At 49.7% G+C, this 17,729-nt stretch overlaps 1 protein-coding gene across 1 annotated transcript in view; it reads right to left on the minus strand.

The window, feature by feature from the left end:
- Window positions 1–17,729, minus strand: part of SCARA5 (scavenger receptor class A member 5) — a 117,300-nt gene that overhangs the window by 94,965 nt on the left and 4,606 nt on the right. The gene's annotated exons all lie outside the window — the stretch shown is intronic.

Raw genomic sequence — 17,729 nt, forward strand, 5'->3', positions numbered from 1 at the left:
CATCTTGGGCTTCTTCATTTGTTGCCTTTGTTTGACCCTCTTCTTATTTCCCTTGAAGGTTTAATTAAGTTCAACCATATGCTGTTAACTGTTCCAGTTTCACTGAAATATTGTATTTCTTGTTCATTACAAAAAGAAATCGTTCTCTCAAAAAGATGTTGATATAATTTTTTGCACATAACTTTTTTATTGAGACACGAGACTTTATATTAACACTTTGCCTGAGCTCGAGGCAGTCTGTTTAGTAAGCTGAACATTAATATAGGAAAGGATTAAGTGCAAACAACACACATTCACGGGTTGACTAGTAAGGCTACTGAACGATTTATAAAGTGCTAGATTAGTGCTAATTGTCATTCAGTTTGAAATTTTTCAGCTTGGGGAGGAAAACAAAGCAATCAGGACCTCTTCCTTCTTCTAGGAATGAAAACATTTTCCTCAAACAATCAGTCACAAGAGCAAGGGCTACTTTTCCTTTACTCCCACTAATTAGAACATCATCCCTTTATTGTCAAGTCTGTACTAACTTTCAATATTTGGCAGAATGGGGGAGGAAAGTCACACAGCCAAGAAGACTGCTAACATGCATTTGGCGAACTGCAATGATATAGTTCTATTTTTTCCCCATCAAAAAAGAGTAGTTCCCTTCTCCTCTACCTGAGGCTTCTGTCTAATAGCAAGCGCCCCTGGTGACATGTCCCTTCATCAACTTACACACACAACATAGACCTTCCTCTGAGAGAGCTCAGTCCCCTGAGCAAGACTCAGTTACCTTGTGCATTACACAAAATCCATTCTAGATAGAACATAAAAAGGGTTTGAAACAGAGATTTTGCCGAAACATTCAGTGATCTTCCGTTCCACAAGCGGAACTTCATTGAATGTTTCTGGCAAGATGGCTAGAGAATATGATTGTAAGGGAAAGAAGACAATTTAGGGGAAAGACAAGTTACGAAATCTGCCCAAAACACACTTACTGACTTTTTAATATAACATAGCAGCAGCATGTTAGTTGAGTAGACCATTCAAATTATTTAAGCTTGGTGGAAGATTGAAAACACTCCAAAACAATGCAATCAGTAAAAACAATATGCTCATTTATTTTTTTAAAAAAGTAAAAGAAACGAGCCATCAAGCCATGAAGAGACATGGAGGAAGCTTAAGTGCCGATTAGTAAGTAAAAGACACCAATCTGAAAAAGCTACTTACTGTATGATTCCAGATTTATGACATTCTGGAAAAGGCAAAACTATGGGGACAGTAATAAGATCAGTGGTTGCCAGGGGTTGGGAGTGGGGAGGGATGAACAGGTGGAGCACGGAGGACTTTCAGGGCAGTAAAACTCCTCTGTATGATCCTGTAATGATGGATACATGTCATTATACATTTGTCTAAGACCATACAATGCTCAGCACCAAGAGTGAACCCTAACGTAAACTATGGACTTTGCACGATAATGACATGTCAGTGTAGGTTCATCAGTTGTAACAAATGCACCTCCCTGGTGGGGGATGTTGATTATAAGGGAAGCTGTGCACGTGTGGGGCAGGGGGTACATGGAAACTCTCTGTAATTTCCACTTAATTTTGTTGTAAACCTAAAACTGCTCTAAAAGTTAGTCTATTTAAAAAAAGTAAAGGTTTTTAAAAAAAATATTTATTTATTTATTTGGCTACACTGTGTCTTAGTTGAGGGATCTTTGTTGCAGCACTCAGGCTCCTCTCTAGTTGTGGCGTGGGCTCTAGAGCGCACGGGCTCAGTTGCCCCGAGGCATGTGGGATCTTAGTTCCCCAACCAGGGATCGAACCCACGTCCCCTGCAGTGGAGGGCAGATTCTTAACCACTGGACCACCAGGGAAGTCTCAGTAAAGGTTTTGACTTATGGATTGTTGGGGTAAAAACTCTAACAGACTTCTATTGAACACCCACTGTCCTACTGTGGTAGCCCTACTGTGGTAGCCAGCCTTCAAGATGGCCCCAGATGATCCCATCCCCTTGTATAGTCTCCTTCTGCATTGTACCAGGATTGGCTTGTGTGACCAGTAGAATATGGCAGAAGTGATGGTGGGTCACTTCTGAGATGAGACAAAAGACACTGCAGCTTCCTTCTTGCTTACTCTTTCTCTCTCTTGAAACATTCATATGGGGGGAAGCCAGCCACTATGTCATGAATACACTATGGAGAATCTACACGGTAAGGAACAGAGGCCTTCAGCCAACAGCCACGTGAGTGAGTCTGGAAGCAGGTCCTCCAGCCAAATCAAGCCTTCAGATGACTACACCCTGGCTGAGATCTTGACAGCGGTCTCATGAGAGACCCTGAGCCAGAACAACCCATCTAAGCTGCTCCCAGATTTCTGCCAGATTGGACTATATGGATACACATATTTTCTGAGCAGAATTTTGGATCTGAAAAAATAAACAAAATCTTGGATTTCCTCACACACCCATGGCTTCCTCAGAAACGGAGTGAGATAACAAATTTTGTTGTTTTAAGCTGCTAAGGTTTGGGGTCACTTGTTACGCAGCAGTAGATAACTAATACACTACGGCAGACATTAGGAAATACAAAGATAACAAGCTGTGTGAGGGAGAGATTTTGTCAGTGTCATTCACGTCCAACTTTCCAGTTCCTAAACCAGTGCCTGGCACACAGCAGGCACTCAGAAAATATCTGTTGAATGAGAGATGAAGATACAATCACTGCCTTTCAGATGCTCACACCGAGGGGAAGAAGACATATAAACTGATAACTATCACACAAGTGTGAATGAAACAGGTGTAGAGGGGCGATATGGCACAAACAAAGCATGGCACTGCGGAGGCAGTGAGTCCTTCTGTGTTGCAGGTCATCTCAGGGTCTGCCTTGAAGAGGCAGCAACTCAGCAGGGCTTTGAAGGACAGGCTTTTGTAGATGGGCTGAAATCCGTTATCTTTCTCTCCAGCTTTAGTGTCTGATTTATAGCTATTAGAAATTTGAAAACTGTGACTTGAAGAAGAAAACTTTCTTCCTCTGTGTGAGAACTGTTCTGAGGAAATTATCAGGCCAAGCTGTTAGTTATTAGACATAGTCGTTGCTTGCAGACACGCTCACACACAAAACCAGATCGAGGGAGAGAATGGTACCAAAAAAACAAAACAAAAACTCTTCCAAGATCTGGGAGAATCAAGAGAAAGGGTTTTCATCTTGCAGTGGCCTCCAGAAAGGCGGGTGACATCTCAGACGATCAGGAAGCCAAGAGAAGGAGGCTCAAGAGGCTTGGAGAAGACAGTGACTCTAAAAGGGCAAATAGGAACTAAAAGATACAGACTTGCAGACTGGGTTCCGAAGGCCGGGCTGGGAGATGTTGTGTGGAACCGTGCTTGGTGATGAATGGCTAGAAGCAGCCCGATGGGTAGTTTCCCCACCGCTAAACACCCATCTACATGTAGCTTCACAACTTTCCCGTAGCTGAGTACCCCTGGGCTATTATTTTCTTTCTCACTCCACTTTTTTTTTAACTTAAATTTATATAAGAAGGAAATTTTATATCATCCTCATAAGTGGAAAATTAGTATCTTCCTATTCCATTATTATTAATGGAATAAATAAATGGTACTTATTCCTTTAAAATAAATATCTAACTATTAAAATAACAAATTCACACCCATATGTCACCTTGAATACCACTGTCATATATAGTCACATTCTGAGAATCACTGACTTTAGTAAAAGTAATTAAATCACAGTTCAATGCAAGTTGTGGAGAAAAAGTTGATGCTCTCCATAGAAGAATTCACTTATAGAGAAGCAAAACCAAACTTTTTAGATGGTCAAGATTAAGAATAATCTAGAAGGTAAAACGTTAAGGATTAAGTGCCATTGAAATAACCACGTCAGAACCTTGCCCTCATCTCTGATACTAACCTCATTATTCAAAATTGTCGATTTCCATCTCTCCCTGCCCTGCTTGTCTAAAGGTCCTCTGAGACTCACCCATTTCCCTACCCATCAACCAGCACACAGCAGAACTGCAACAAGGTTCTTTGCAAGAACAAAGATATGTGGGGCTTCCCTGGTGGCGAAGGGGTTAAGTATCTGCCTGCCAATGCAGGGGACATGGGTTCGAGCCCTGGTCCGGGAAGATCCCACATGCCGCGGAGCAACTAAGCCCGGGCGCCACAACTACTGAGTCCACATGCCACAACTACTGAAGCCCGCGCACCTAGAGCCCATGCTTCGCAACAAGAGAAACCACCTCGGTGAGAAGCCACGCACCTTAACCAGGAGCAGCCCCCGCTCGCCACAACTAGAGAAAGCCCGCGCACAGCAACAAAAACCCAACGCAGCCAAAAATTAAATAAATTTATAAAAAGAACAAAAGACATGTGTAAGTCATTTATTTTTGGTGCAAAGACTGGTTCTTACAGTTGTATGCAAATAGTTGACACATTTTTGTTGGCTGAAAAACAAATTTTTGAGCAAAATTTTGGTCTGAAAAAATAAACAAAATCTTGGCTTTCCTTATTCACCCATGACCTGGAATAGACACTTAGTGCCCACATAGGTGAACTGTGCGAGCAGTTCATTGGAACTGAACTTAATCCTAGCTGAGCGGCAGCATCACGTGTGGTGCTGTTGATGACATCCAGAGGCCTAAGCCACAACCCTGGACGCTCTTGTTCTGATTCAATGATGAAATCATGCATCTATGACATCGAGGTACCCAGGTCTGGAGTAAGGCATTTGTCACATCAAAACAATGTGAAGACACATTTTTGGAAAATCAATTAAGGTCTTTCTATTATCAGAGCTTCGTTTAATTGTTCTTGAACTTTGAGCTCTCTTTAATAGGACCCACACAAAAGGAGGTGCCTCAAACTATTATATTATTCCCAGAGGCTAAAATTGTGACGGGTTCCTTTTAATCATGGGAACAAGAGTGCCCCCTAAAGAGCTTTTGCTAAAATACTGCTTCCTGAGGGTGGTGAAGGGCTTGGGAGCAAGGATTAATGAACAGAAAAGGAAAGTTTATCTGAAAACCACTTGGTCCCAGACAGCTGAGCTAAGGATGAGTCGTGAGATGGTCTCCCAATGTTAGTGGAAGCATCAGAACCTCTGGGTCTTTGTTTCCCTGTACTATATTAGGCAGGTGAGGGGCCCTGACACTCTCACAGGGGGACAAGCATGGTTTGGGGGCTCTGTGCAGAGAGATTCAAAGCCTGCCTCTGGCACATACTGGCTGGGAGACATGAGAAGGCATTCTGAGTTAGCCCTTGCATCAATTTAGCCTTTCTTTGCAAAACTGAGCTTTCAATTTCTTAACCATAATCTTAAGGCATTTGGGGAGTCATCTGTTTGAATTTATTTTCCTGCCATTTGAAAAAATACTCACAAATCGCATCTGATAAAAGTGGGTATTTACTTCTTTCCAAAGAACCTGGGTCTAAACAACATTAAAAACAAATAAAAATAAAACAGGATGAAATCATTCAATTGTCACCTAATTGAGTTTTACCAACAACAAGCACTCAGCCACTTTTTTGTCCTTCTTGTTGTCCTCTTTGGTCCCATAGCTCATACACAGCAGGTGGAGATAAGGTTTTATGGCTGGGAGGGACCTTGGCACTCCCCATCCAGCGATCTTGTTAAACCCTCCCAAGGTTGACTTCCTCATCCTCACTCTGGTTACTCATCACTCACATTGTTCATTGTAATAGGCAGCCCCAAATAACCTCTGTCTTCGAAGCTGCCACCCCTTTCTGGCTTTCATGGAGACCTCTGTTTACTTTTCCTCAATAAAGGGAAGAGGAGGGTGTGAGGCAGGGACATTACAGAGCAGTTTCATCTGACCTGAGTCTAGGAGGGTCCCAAACCACCAGCCGGGGTGGGGTGAGCACCAATCACCTCTGCCCTGTTGGACCACACACCTGAGTCTTCAAGGCAGACAGCCCAGTGAGGGCGCCAGACAAAGGGGACTGCAGTCCTCTGCGTGATCCGATGGGATCCCATTTCTAAGGAAAGGAGAGGGAGGGATGGTGGAGCTAATTCCATTTAGATGTTATGATGACCTAGGACAGTTTCTCCAAGTACTTCTAGAGATATTTTGTAACTTCCCTGCAATACTTGTTATTTTTTCCGTCCCTATCTATTTCTCAAGTTACTCTGCATAAAAATTCTTGAGAACAATCGGGGGCTTGTGTGCTTATTTATCAGCAGTGGGAAGGGACCCTGGCTTGTGTGCATATAATTTTGCAGCTGGGGCTAAGGGATGAAGAGAGAAAGCCAGGTGGGAGGGGATAGAGGGCAGTCAAGGTGAGCTGGCTGCTCACTGCAATCCAGGAGGACGGGAGAGGCCAGGGAGTCCCAGGAAGAAGCAGCAGGTTCTGGGGCTGGGGGAAGATGCCCATACTCTTACCCAACATGGGCAGTGCATGGATTGGAAGAAATGCTGTCTCAATGCAGGGAGACTCAAAACAACAGTGGGCTCAGGGTTCGGCCTAAATAGGGGCCAAAGACCCTCCTCCAATTGAGTGGCTCTGGATCCCTTTCAGAAAGATTTCCAGTTCCTCTCCTGGCGCCTTGTCAGAGGAAATAAATCATCTGATAATGTATTAGCAATGTGGAGGCCAGGGCTCAGCTATTGCCATGTTTAAATCATTACTCTTTCCAGGCTGCTAGAGCAACCTCCCACCCATGCCCTGGTCCACCTTGGTTTGATGAATTGGTTTATCCTCGGGGCAGGGATGGATAGGTTTAATACCCTCCGCCCCACCCCCGTCTCACTCCCCCAAATCCCACCACCAATTGAGTTGGAGGGCCACCTGGCTGTTTGGTTTTGAACACAGGAAGGCTAAAGTCTCAGCCCATGCCATCTGTACGGGAGGGAGCTGGGACTGTCCCTGAAGCCTCCAGGCTCAGAAGCCCCCAGCTCTGGCCTCTGCACAGGAAGCAGTGCAGGCTGGGCCACAGGTGGGAGTTCAGCAGATCTGAGCAAAGATGATGGCCCTCAGACCCACTGAACCTCTGTCACCTGCTAAGGCCTAGAACCAACAGTTGTCAGGTATAGAGAGCTTCATTGGGAAATCATGGCCAATAATGGGATAGTTAATAATGAGAACGGAATTGCACCCATCAGTCAATGAATAAAAATACACATTTGTCGAGGGTCAGCTCCCAGAGAACAGGGTCTGTGATTCATCTCTGGATCCCACAGGTCCTGGCATATAGCAGATACTCAATTAACATCCGTTGGCTGTTTGTAGGTAAGTGAGACTAATAAACTGAACACAAATTTACTGGGCCTTCCAAGCCATTGTTTAGGCTTTTGTAATAACCATGTATTCTAGTTTCTGTATTTGATGCTTTGACATCTTGGAGCCTTGGGATAGGAAACATTCTCCTTTCCACCACTCAGTTCACCTTTTTTTTTTTTTTTTTTGCGGTACGCGGGCCTCTCACTGTTGTGGCCTCTCCCGCTGCGGAGCACAGGCTCCGGACGCGCAGGCTCAGCGGCCATGGCTCACGGGCCCAGCCGCTCCGCGGCATGTGGGATCTTCCCGGACTGGGGCACGAACCCGTGTCCCCTGCATCGGCAGGCGGACTCTCAACCACTGCGCCACCAGGGAAGCCCCTCAGTTCACCTTTGTATCCAGGAGTTGTGCTGTCTCCTTTGGTGATGGAGTTTTGCCCCTCCAAGAGAGGTTCATGATCTCCTAGAACCTAGGACCTAAACTAGATACAAAGAACTTTGGGGCTTTGAAAACTTACCTAGAAATAGAGTAGCTGGAACAACCATTTTTATATTCCTGGTCACAAACAGAACACTTTACCAGGAGGGCCTTCCTCAGAGGGCAGGGAAAGGACACACCCAACGAGCTGAGGGTCCTGGGGCTGCCCTGGGCGTCCCCAGATAGGCAGGCTTTTCTTACTTCCACCTGCTGGCAAGACAATGCCCTTTTCACCTTCAGTCTGTCAGCATCCAGGGACCACCCCGGCCCCCAATCCCCATAAACCTACATGTGAAAGGCAGCTCCCCCTGGACACACTGGAAATGGTTAGAATACTTAAGATGTCATATTTACATTTTAATAGATGCCCTTAGGTCAGGTTTGGGAGATCATCATAGCTCCAGAGGGAAGAAAGGAATTCCTACATGATATACTGAGGTCAGAATGGGACCAGAGAACCAAGATGCCCAGATAGAACTTGCCAGGCGAAGGGACAAGATCAAGCTCACTGTTACCCGTGCACAAACGATGAGATCATTTTCAAACAGAGACACTGTTAAGAGTGAGTACTGCTCTATGAATCAACACGCAGGGAGAGCCGAGCGCCATAAACCAAACGGTTCCTGTGAGCTTCAGACAGGACACTTGTCCCAGTCTCCCCTGTCCTCTTAGTCCTTTTCAATCTGCCCCTCCCAACCTGATTGCTGCCATCTGCCACCTTCGGGTCTCTAGTATGTTCTATCTTCCCAGTCCCTCCTCCACCAATTGGAGAAACTCACCCACACGGAGTGTCAGGAGAGGAGGCCAGCAGCCAGCCCCTCCCTGCAGCCCCCTCTCTTAACAGGACTTCCTAAACACGTGGCTTCTTCTGCCCGCTGTGAACATCTCGGGTTGTCTTGACTTGAACTCAATCTCAAGCCAGATAGCAGGAAATAGGAAGGTACCAGGGAACACGTGGGCTTCAGGACACTGTGCAGAAGGCTGGAACCATCACGAGCCCCCATCGGCTGTGTGGCTGGGCCTTAGGTTAACCAGCATCTGCGTCTGCAGGGCAGGGTCCTGGCCAGCCCTACCCTGCTGGGCTCCCTCTTCATGGCCGTGTTTATATCTTCCGAAACCTACTGCTGAACTCCGCGTATGCAGTTTAGACTCCAGCCCAGAAGCCACAGGAGATGGTGGGGGGAAGGGGGAGGATGCTGGGGAGAGAGGGGCATTTCTCTGACCTAATGTCTGTAGAGGATAGTGTCCCAGGCTTCCCTCTGAAGCCATTTAAGAGCCTGTCCTTGTGCTCCTGTCCAAACCTATTTGGGTTTATATCTATTTCCTCTTAGAATAATTCATTCCATCTCTCTCCTGCAACAGAGCCATTTATTTATTCCCACGGCCCCGTCCTAGCTTTGTCATTGCCCAGGATGTCTCCACCTCTGAAACCTGAAACTCCAAGAATCCACGCTCAGCCCCTCACCACCAGCAGCCTAGCTCTTGAAAGTCCAGGGTCTCCGAGTCCTGGAACCGCAGTGAACAGGGTGAGCTACGCTGAGGGGCGGGGTTTAAGGACCAGGCAGATGTGGATTTGAATCCAGGCTCTGCCTCTGACTACATGGGTGACCTTGGGCAATTTGCGTCACCTAAGATATTACCTTCTCATCGACAAACTGGGAATAAGAATATGTCCTGAGGTGGGGTTTTTTTGTTTTGTTTTGCTGTAGGCGGGCCTCTCACCGTTGGGGCCTCTCCCGTTGTGGAGCACAGGCTCCGGACGCGCAGGCTCAGTGGCCATGGCTCACGGGCCCAGCAGCTCCGCGGCACGTGGGATCTTCCCCAACCGGGGCACGAACCTGTGTCCCCTGCATCGGCAGGCGGACTCTCAACCACTGCGCCACCAGGGAAGCCCCTGAGGTGTTTTTGTAATATACCTTAATTATTTTTTTATTGGAGTATAGTTGCTTTACAATGTTGTGTTAGTTTCTGCTGTACCACGAAGTGAATCAGCTATATGTATACATATATCCCCTCCCTCTTGGACCTCCCTCCCATCCCTGCCCCCCACCATCCCACCCATCTAGGTCATCACAGAGCACCAAGCTGAGCTCCCTGTGCTTTGGAGACAATGTATTGAAGCCCTGAGCATAGCCTGCTGCTCCATCAAGGGGAACCATTGTATCATGATCGCTTGTATGTATCACATCGTATCGTCACTGCTACAGGACCCCTGCCCCCTTCCCACCACCTCCCTTGGCCTCCCCCGATCTCCCTGTCTCCACAAGAGCCAAAATGATCTCCAGAGCTCCTGGCACTCCAGGACAAGGCCCCCCTCCCCTGGCCCACACACCATGGTTGGGGAGGGGCCACTGGTGCCCTAGGGCTGTGTGCTCCTGGCAAGACCCCTATCACCAACACTCAGTCTTGCCAGCAGCTCTTCCCTGAGACCAGCACCCCAACCTCACTGAGTCCTCGATCCTGACTTCTATCAGCCCCACAGAAGCCCCAGGGCTCCCCATCAACCACCATAATCCCCAGACAGCCTTGTTTCTTCTCCTTTGACATCTCTCTCCCCATCTGCTGAAACCTTCTCACTGTGGCCCAAGATGTCCCAGCCAGCCAACCAAAAAACCCTGATTTCCCCAGCCTCTGCTCGAACATTTCCTGTTCTTTCTTCTTCTAACTGAACCCTGCTTCCCTTTTCTTCTCAAGTATGGATTTCTCTCTCCCACATTCATGCAACTGACCTAAGGGTGCAGTAGGTGGTTTTATTTGCTCCTCGTTACTTCCAGAACCTTCTCTCTCTTCTCCATAAAACTCCCAGCTCTCGGGCTTCCCTGGTGGCGCAGTGGTTGAGAGTCCACCTGCCGATGCAGGGGACGCGGGTTCGTGCCCCGGTCTGGGAAGATCCCACATGCCGCGGAGCGGCTGGTCGCGTGAGCCATGGCCGCTGAGCCTGCGCGTCCGGAGCCTGTGCTCCGCAACGGGAGGGGCCGCAACAGTGAGATGCCCGCGTACCGCAAAGAAAAGAAAAAAAAAAATCCCAGCTCTCACGTCACACGACTGTACGCTTCTCCTCGCGCTAAGGGACACGTGCTACCCTCCCCATGTCTGCGCTCACTGTCGCTCTCTCTCAATCTCCAGTTCTGACTGTTCCTTACCTTCCCTCTCCTAATGGCACGTCCTCCCTGACGCACTCGAAATGTGGGCAAAAATAAGATGGGCTCGGAATGCAAAGTACACACCGGATTTTGAAGGCTCAGCCCGAGTAAAAATGTATAAGTATCTCCATCACTTTCACAGTGATTACATAGCGAATTGATACTATTTTGGATATACTGGATTAAATCAAATACATTCCCGCATTTAAATTCGGTTCATCTGTGTCTCTACCTTTTTGTGTGGCTACTAGAAAGTTGAAAACTGCACATGTGGCTCACATGACATTTTGATTAGCTCTACCAATCATCAAGGCCCTTTCTTAATCCCAATTTCACGCGTCCCAGGTGAGAGCTACCTCTCAGGTTTTCCCGGTGCCCTCCGTCCAGAACGCGAACCCGGCATTCCCTGACCTCACCAGGACCTACTAACCACGGACCCCACCGTCTTTCCACCACCCTTCCCGACTCCCATCCAGCCTTCCCTTCTTGTCCGACTTGCATTCCATGATTTACGTTATCCACTCTCTCCCACAGCCTCCCCTCTCTCGTCCCTCTCTGGCTTCCTCTCACTCACCGAGCAGCATTCCGACCCTGGTTAAACCTACCTCTGCAATTGCACTGCATCCACAGAGTGGAGCATGGCTGGGAAGGGAAGGGCACGCCCCCACGCTCCTGACTTTGCAGGAGAACTTCCTTCCTTCCCAAGGCAGACTGCCGAAACTCTCCCCTCTAAACGGCACTTCCATTTGAGAATGAATCACATTATAATGCGGGGTCTGTGTCTTCTGGGGACTTTAAGCCCCTTGAGGGCAGGAACCAAGACCTTTTATTTCTGCACTCACCAGCAGCACCGTAAAACCCTGTCCTCTTTGGATGAAGGAGGTCCCAGTTCCTCGTGTGGACTCAGGTGCCCGGGGCGAGCGAAGCTGTGTGTAGTCTGCACCGAATGCCATCCTCCACCAGGAACAATGAAATGCACCCCTCGACTCTTCTGGTAGCCAACCTCAGGGACCTACTCTCTCTGATGGGGGTAGGGGGTGGACAGACTCACACCTGCCACGGAGCCAGGTGCCCTCGGGACCCAGAATATTTCTTACAGATCCTACTGTACTCTTTGGGGATTGGGACTAAAAGAACTTGCTTGGTTTCCTCTAGTATCTAGTCTTCACGAGGAAGCCCACTAACCAAAAGTCTGCCTTCTTTAGCAGAAGGAGGAACCAGACTTAAAACACTGTCCAGGGGCTTCCCTGGTGGCACAGTGGTTAGGAATCTGCCTGCCAATGCAGGGGACATGAACCCCTCGAGCCTTGGTTCGGGAAGATCCCACATGCTGTGGAGCAACTAAGCCCGGGTGCCACAAGTACTGAGCCTGCGCTCTAGAGCCCGCGAGCCACAACTACTGAAGCCCGTGTGCACAACTACTGAAGCCCGTGTGCCACAACTACTGAAGCCTGTGCGCCTGGAGCCGGTGCTCCGCAACAAGAGAAGCCACTGCAATGAGAAGCCCACGCACCACAATGAAGAGTAGCCCCTGCTCACTGCAACTAGAGGAAGCCTGCACGCAGCAATGAAGACCTAATGCAGCCAAAAATTAATTAATTAAATAATAAATTAAAAAAAAAAAACACTGTCCAGGCCAGGGGTCTCTGAGAAGTGGCGTGGGTGCTTCCTGGGAGACCCTGGGTGGCAGTAGCTGTCCCTGACCTCTCTGTCTCCCCCTGTCCTTCTCCATTTCCCCAACATGTGCAGAGGACCCCCCAAAGGGCAGGGAGGTGAAATAAGTGTGTATCAAGGGTGCACTGTGTCCAAGGTGCTCTACTCGGGTTATACCACGTGATTCCTCCACGGGTCCTGTGAGTTGAATAACATTATTTCCATTTTGCAGACGGGAACACTGAGGATGAGAGGGTCAGGGCCCCAGTGAAACAGATGGCCCACTTAAATTAGGAAATGTCATAGAATTTAATAAAGGGGACATATGCAAAGTTGTGGCCAGGGTGTAAGATGCCCACAAGGGACAGAGTGGTGTCCTTGAACTGTAACCACCTCGGTTACAAAGCCCAGGAGGGGAGCAGTTACTGGAGCCTAGAAGGAGAAAGCCTGAGTGGAGAGGGTGGCTTACAAGGGGCTGTGACCTCGGGTGGAAGTACACAGTGGCCCAAGGTGACCCCATAGGGCAGGAGCTGAGGATAAACAGGCAACCTCCCATCTTTCATCCTCCCCGTCCTGCCAAGGCAGCTCCCCACAAGGCAGAGAGTGGCGAGTGGCAGCGGGTGGGAATGCAGGGGCGACAGAAGACACCCCGTGCCGAGCCCAGACCTGCCAAAGTTCAACATCTTGGCACCTCCCTGGGCTGTCCCCCCTCTTGTGGAGGGACAGTCCCTGGGGCCCAAGAGATCCAGGATCCTTCCTGGCCCCCAGCCCCCCGTGAGCTGGGGGAGCTGAGTGCATCACGGCACCGCATGAGTTAACATCTCTGCTATTCTCCTGCTCCAGTGCCGGATTCTCCAACCTGTAGAAGGCCTGACCCTCTGTGAGGCCCCAGCCAGACCCTCCCAGGAACTCCACTCCCACCCTTGGGCAGCTGCCCGGCAGCCCTCAGCTACGCCAGATGAACCAGGGAGAGGTGATGGATGAGAAAGGAGATGTGGGGACTCCCTTAGGAGAATAATTTAATTTTATGGGGCAGGGACGCAGGAATGGGGAGCTCAGGTCCTAAACTCAGCAAGCGGGCTGGCTTGCAGGCGTTGGGCGCGGCCAGGAGCATGTGTAACTCATTACCTCTGCGAGCCTCCTATCTGCGGCTGATGGATGATGCTGGGAGCGCGGTGGAGGGCCCGAGGCCACGGGGTGAGCGTGACTGCAATATTTTTCTGACACTAACACTTCTCTCTGGCCCTTGGAGAGGGCCGTGGAGGAGCCAGGCCCAGCTGAACACCACCCACGCCCAGCCCTCTGCCTTTGGGCGCCAGATTGGAGAGGCTTCAGCTGTCTGGGGAAGAGAAAGGCAGGACCAGGGAGGGGAGGGGGAGGGGGAGAGGGAGGGAGGCACAGAGGAAGGGGGTGAGGTGGGGTCGTAGGCCCAGACAGCCCCTGTTTGGGTTTCTGCTCCAAGGGAGGTGTTGGTGGGCCCTGAGGTCAGCGGGGGCTTGGCTGGAAGACCTTGGAGGTCGCGTTCTGTCATGAGCCCACCCACAAATCCCAGCCACACAGGTGGAGCCCATGCTCTGCCCCGCTGGAGACCGGCAGGTGAGGAGGGCCCTGCCTGGGCGTCTTCCCATCCACAGCGGGGCTCAGACACAGGAAGGAGGCGGCGGGGTCCTGAGAGGTGGCCCGGCCAAGGGGTGCAGAGGATGGAGAGGTCCCAAAGGTGTCAACATGGAGCAGGGGTGCGACGGAGAGAGCCTGGAAGGATGTGCGTGGCACCATGCGGGAGAGGGGCAACGTGGCCTGTCATGGCGGGTGCCTAATAGCCCCTCAGCTTCCTTCTCACCTGGTGCGTGAACAGAAGGGAAGGGATGGCGGCAGGTAGGAGGGAAAGAGAAGACGACAGAGCAGAGGAGGGGAGGGGGCAGGGACATGTAAATAACGCCGTGTTTACACCCTGTCTTTAAAGTCCCACCTGCGTTGACGCCGGAGTCATACCTCAATATCTAGACTGAAGTTTTGCAACTTTGCTCCCCCCTGATCCCAAGATCCCCAGGGCCAAGAGGAGGCACTCCCTTGCCTCCCATCTCCCTGCTTTCAAGGGGAAAATCCTGGGAGGGACTTGGAGCCCCTACAACGCCTAGCAGACAACACTGCTTTCATTTACTCAAGGCCCAGAGTGGGGGATGGGGCTGGCAGGGTCCCCACCTCTGTCCACCTCTGCTTTCCCATCAACCTCCCTCTGCCCCTACCAGCCCCACCCCTTCCTCCCTCTCCTGTTACTCTGCAGAGATGAGAATCAAAGCAGCAAAGTGCTGGGGAAACAGGTCAAATCTGGCTTGAATTTCCCCGAGTCGGAGCTCACCATTTTCCTCTTAGAAATGAAAGGGAAGGGGAAAAAAATCAAACCAGAAACCGAGGAGCCTTTAGGTGGTGACTTCATCTCAACACTCCAGTCTCTCCAGGGTCTTCACGGCCACCCCTCCACCCACCGCCCCATGTCTGGCGTCCAGGAATGAAGTGTGGAGGAGACCCAGACGATGTGGAAATCAGGTTCAGAATTTATTTGTTCCGCCACCTTTAGATTTCAAGGACCCCTGTGTTTGCTCAGCCATTAGTTTGTTCATTCAGTCATTCAACAAATATTGATACTTGGGAGCACCTGCTGTGCCCCAGGCTGGGAGACGCTGATGAACAAAACAGAGATGCCTGCCCTGGTCCGGCCTATGCTCTTCCCATGAGGAACAGAGAGTAAACGGTAAACATGATAAATAAGAAAATGATATAGTGTGTTGAGGAGACTAGGACTCGGTGAAAAAGGAAAAAGAGAAGCAGGGAAATGGGTGTGCAGGGGAAGACGGGAAGCCCTGACACAGAGGTGAGATTTGAGCAAAGACCAGAAGGAGGTGAGGGGGACACCTGGAGGGTCTGGGGGCAGCGTACGTCGGGTAGAGTGTGCCAGCAGGTCCACTGTGAGGGTCAGAGGCTCCTTGACCACAGTCAGTGCCTGGGTTTTTATTCCCTTCAACGTGGGAGCCTTTGCTGGGCTTTGCTCCAACTTAGGTTTTAAAAGGACCACACTGCAAATACAACATCCAAGTCTGTTTCTGTGCACAGGATTTTAGGACTGGATGGGAGCTCAGAGACACCCCCTCTGCCCCTGTGGAGCACTGAGATGGAGACACTGAGGCCCAGAGAGGGGACGTGCCCATCAGGTCACACGCCCCAGGGGGTGGGGTGGGGACAGGGGAGGGAAGAGTCAGCATCCAGCCTACATCTTCCGACCTCTGCTGTCCACACTTCACGGGGCGCTGCGGCTCAGGTGACCCCTGGGACACTTGCTGGCCTGGTTCTAAAACTGCCCTCTGACCAGATCTCCCCATGGCTGGGGTTACTGTTATTTTTCAGTCCTTCTGGTCCAAATGGCCTTTTTAAAAATCTCAGGTTCAGAAAAGGGGAGGTAAGATGAGGTCAAGAGAAGGGGGAGCCATGGCCCAATGACACTCCCCAGGGCTCTCCCCACCCCTGGGGTCCCCCTGCCATGCCCTTCCCCACTGGCACCCCAGGATGGCCCTGGTGGTCCTGCAATTACCTCTCTGAGCTGTACCCCAGTTCTTTCTTCCCAAATCAGGCCTCTTTACTGATGGGTCACTGGGGAGAGGGTGGATGAAGGATGTGAAGGCCAGCTTGGCTTTGCTGATGTACTGATGGGGGAAAGCTGACCATTGGTAGCTCCCTGGGGGCCTTCCTCTCTTCCCAGGTGTCATTAACTTAACAGAAACACTGGCCTGTCTGGTGCAACTCAGCTGGTAATACCTTTCCCCAGCTACCTCTTCTCTTACAAAACTGTATTCGGTCTTTAAGGCCTTTACCAGAAAGGCTTCACCCTGCTTGACTTTAATAATCACACATATTTTTACCTGCTTTACATGGTGGGTAATTGTCCCCATGCCAGTCCCTCCCACTGGGATCAGAAGCTCTTGGAGGACAAGGATGGTTTCATTTCTCTCTGGAGCATCTCTGGCACCTAACCCATAGCTTGACACATTGTGGGTCCTCAAAATGTGGTTGTGGACTGGAATTCAGAGGAAGGGCTCTGATGGTGGGTAGTTTACTAGGGCAGGTGAAGAGCCCAAATCTCCTGTCTCCTCTCCCTCCTGAGACAATCCCTAATCCCTGCCTTTCTGAGCCACCCAACTTCCCTTCCTACACTCAGCACCTCATGGGAGGAAAGATGGGGTTGGATGAGGGGGAGTCATTTCTCATTATGAGTAATTTCAAGACAAAGGCAGTTGGCATAGTGGAACACAATGAAACATGGTGCTTGAGAAAAAGTTTGAATAAAGGCATCTGGGATGGTTAATTTTATATGTCAACTCGGTTGGCCATAGGGTAACCAGATTAGACATCATTTCTGGGTGTCCATGAGGGTGTTCTAGATGAGATTAGCTTTTAAATTGGTGGAATCAGTAGAGCAGATTGTCCTCCCCAATGTGGGTGGGTCTCATCTAATCAGTTGAGGGCCTGAGTAGCACAAAAGTTGGGGGAATTCACTTTTTGCTTCCTGCCTGACTGCTGGAGCTGGGACATATCATCTCATCCTCTCCGGCCCTCAGACTGTGATCTATACCATTGGCTTCTCTGGTTCTCAGGCCTTCTGACTCGGACTGAACTATACCACCAGCTTCCCTGGGTCTCCACTCTACAGACAGCAGATCGTGGGACTTCTCAGCCTCCATAATCATGTGAGTCAATTCCTCATAATCAGTCTCTTTTTGTGTGTAGACATCTCATTTCTGTTCTCGCTTCTGTTTCTCTGGAGAACCCTAAGACGGCCTGTTTCCATCTCATTGACCATAAGTTTTTACAAAACTCTCCTGTGAGTTTCCTTCTACTCATCTTTGAAGTGGGGATGAAGCTCTCATCTCCTATACTCACTGCAAAGAGGAGTGTATTCATTCAGGCAATAAGCATTTATTAAGCACCTACTAAGTATAGAGCTCTGTGCTGGATGCACAGGAGTTGGCTGTCAGCAAGGTGCTCTGAGCTCCTCTAGAGGAAACTGCATCTGTTGAATCTCCAGGGTTTTAGCAAATAACCAGCCCCCAAAGATGCAGTGCGGTCTGGGTCACTAGGATGGGGCCCCTTCCTGTGCCATGACCTGAGGCCTCAGTTCCAGGAGAGGACGAGCATCTGGAGAGGTGCGTTCCCTCCTTGCAAACGCTTTAG

Source organism: Phocoena sinus, chromosome 6 (genome assembly GCF_008692025.1).
Source record: "Phocoena sinus isolate mPhoSin1 chromosome 6, mPhoSin1.pri, whole genome shotgun sequence".
NCBI lineage: Eukaryota > Metazoa > Chordata > Mammalia > Artiodactyla > Phocoenidae > Phocoena > Phocoena sinus.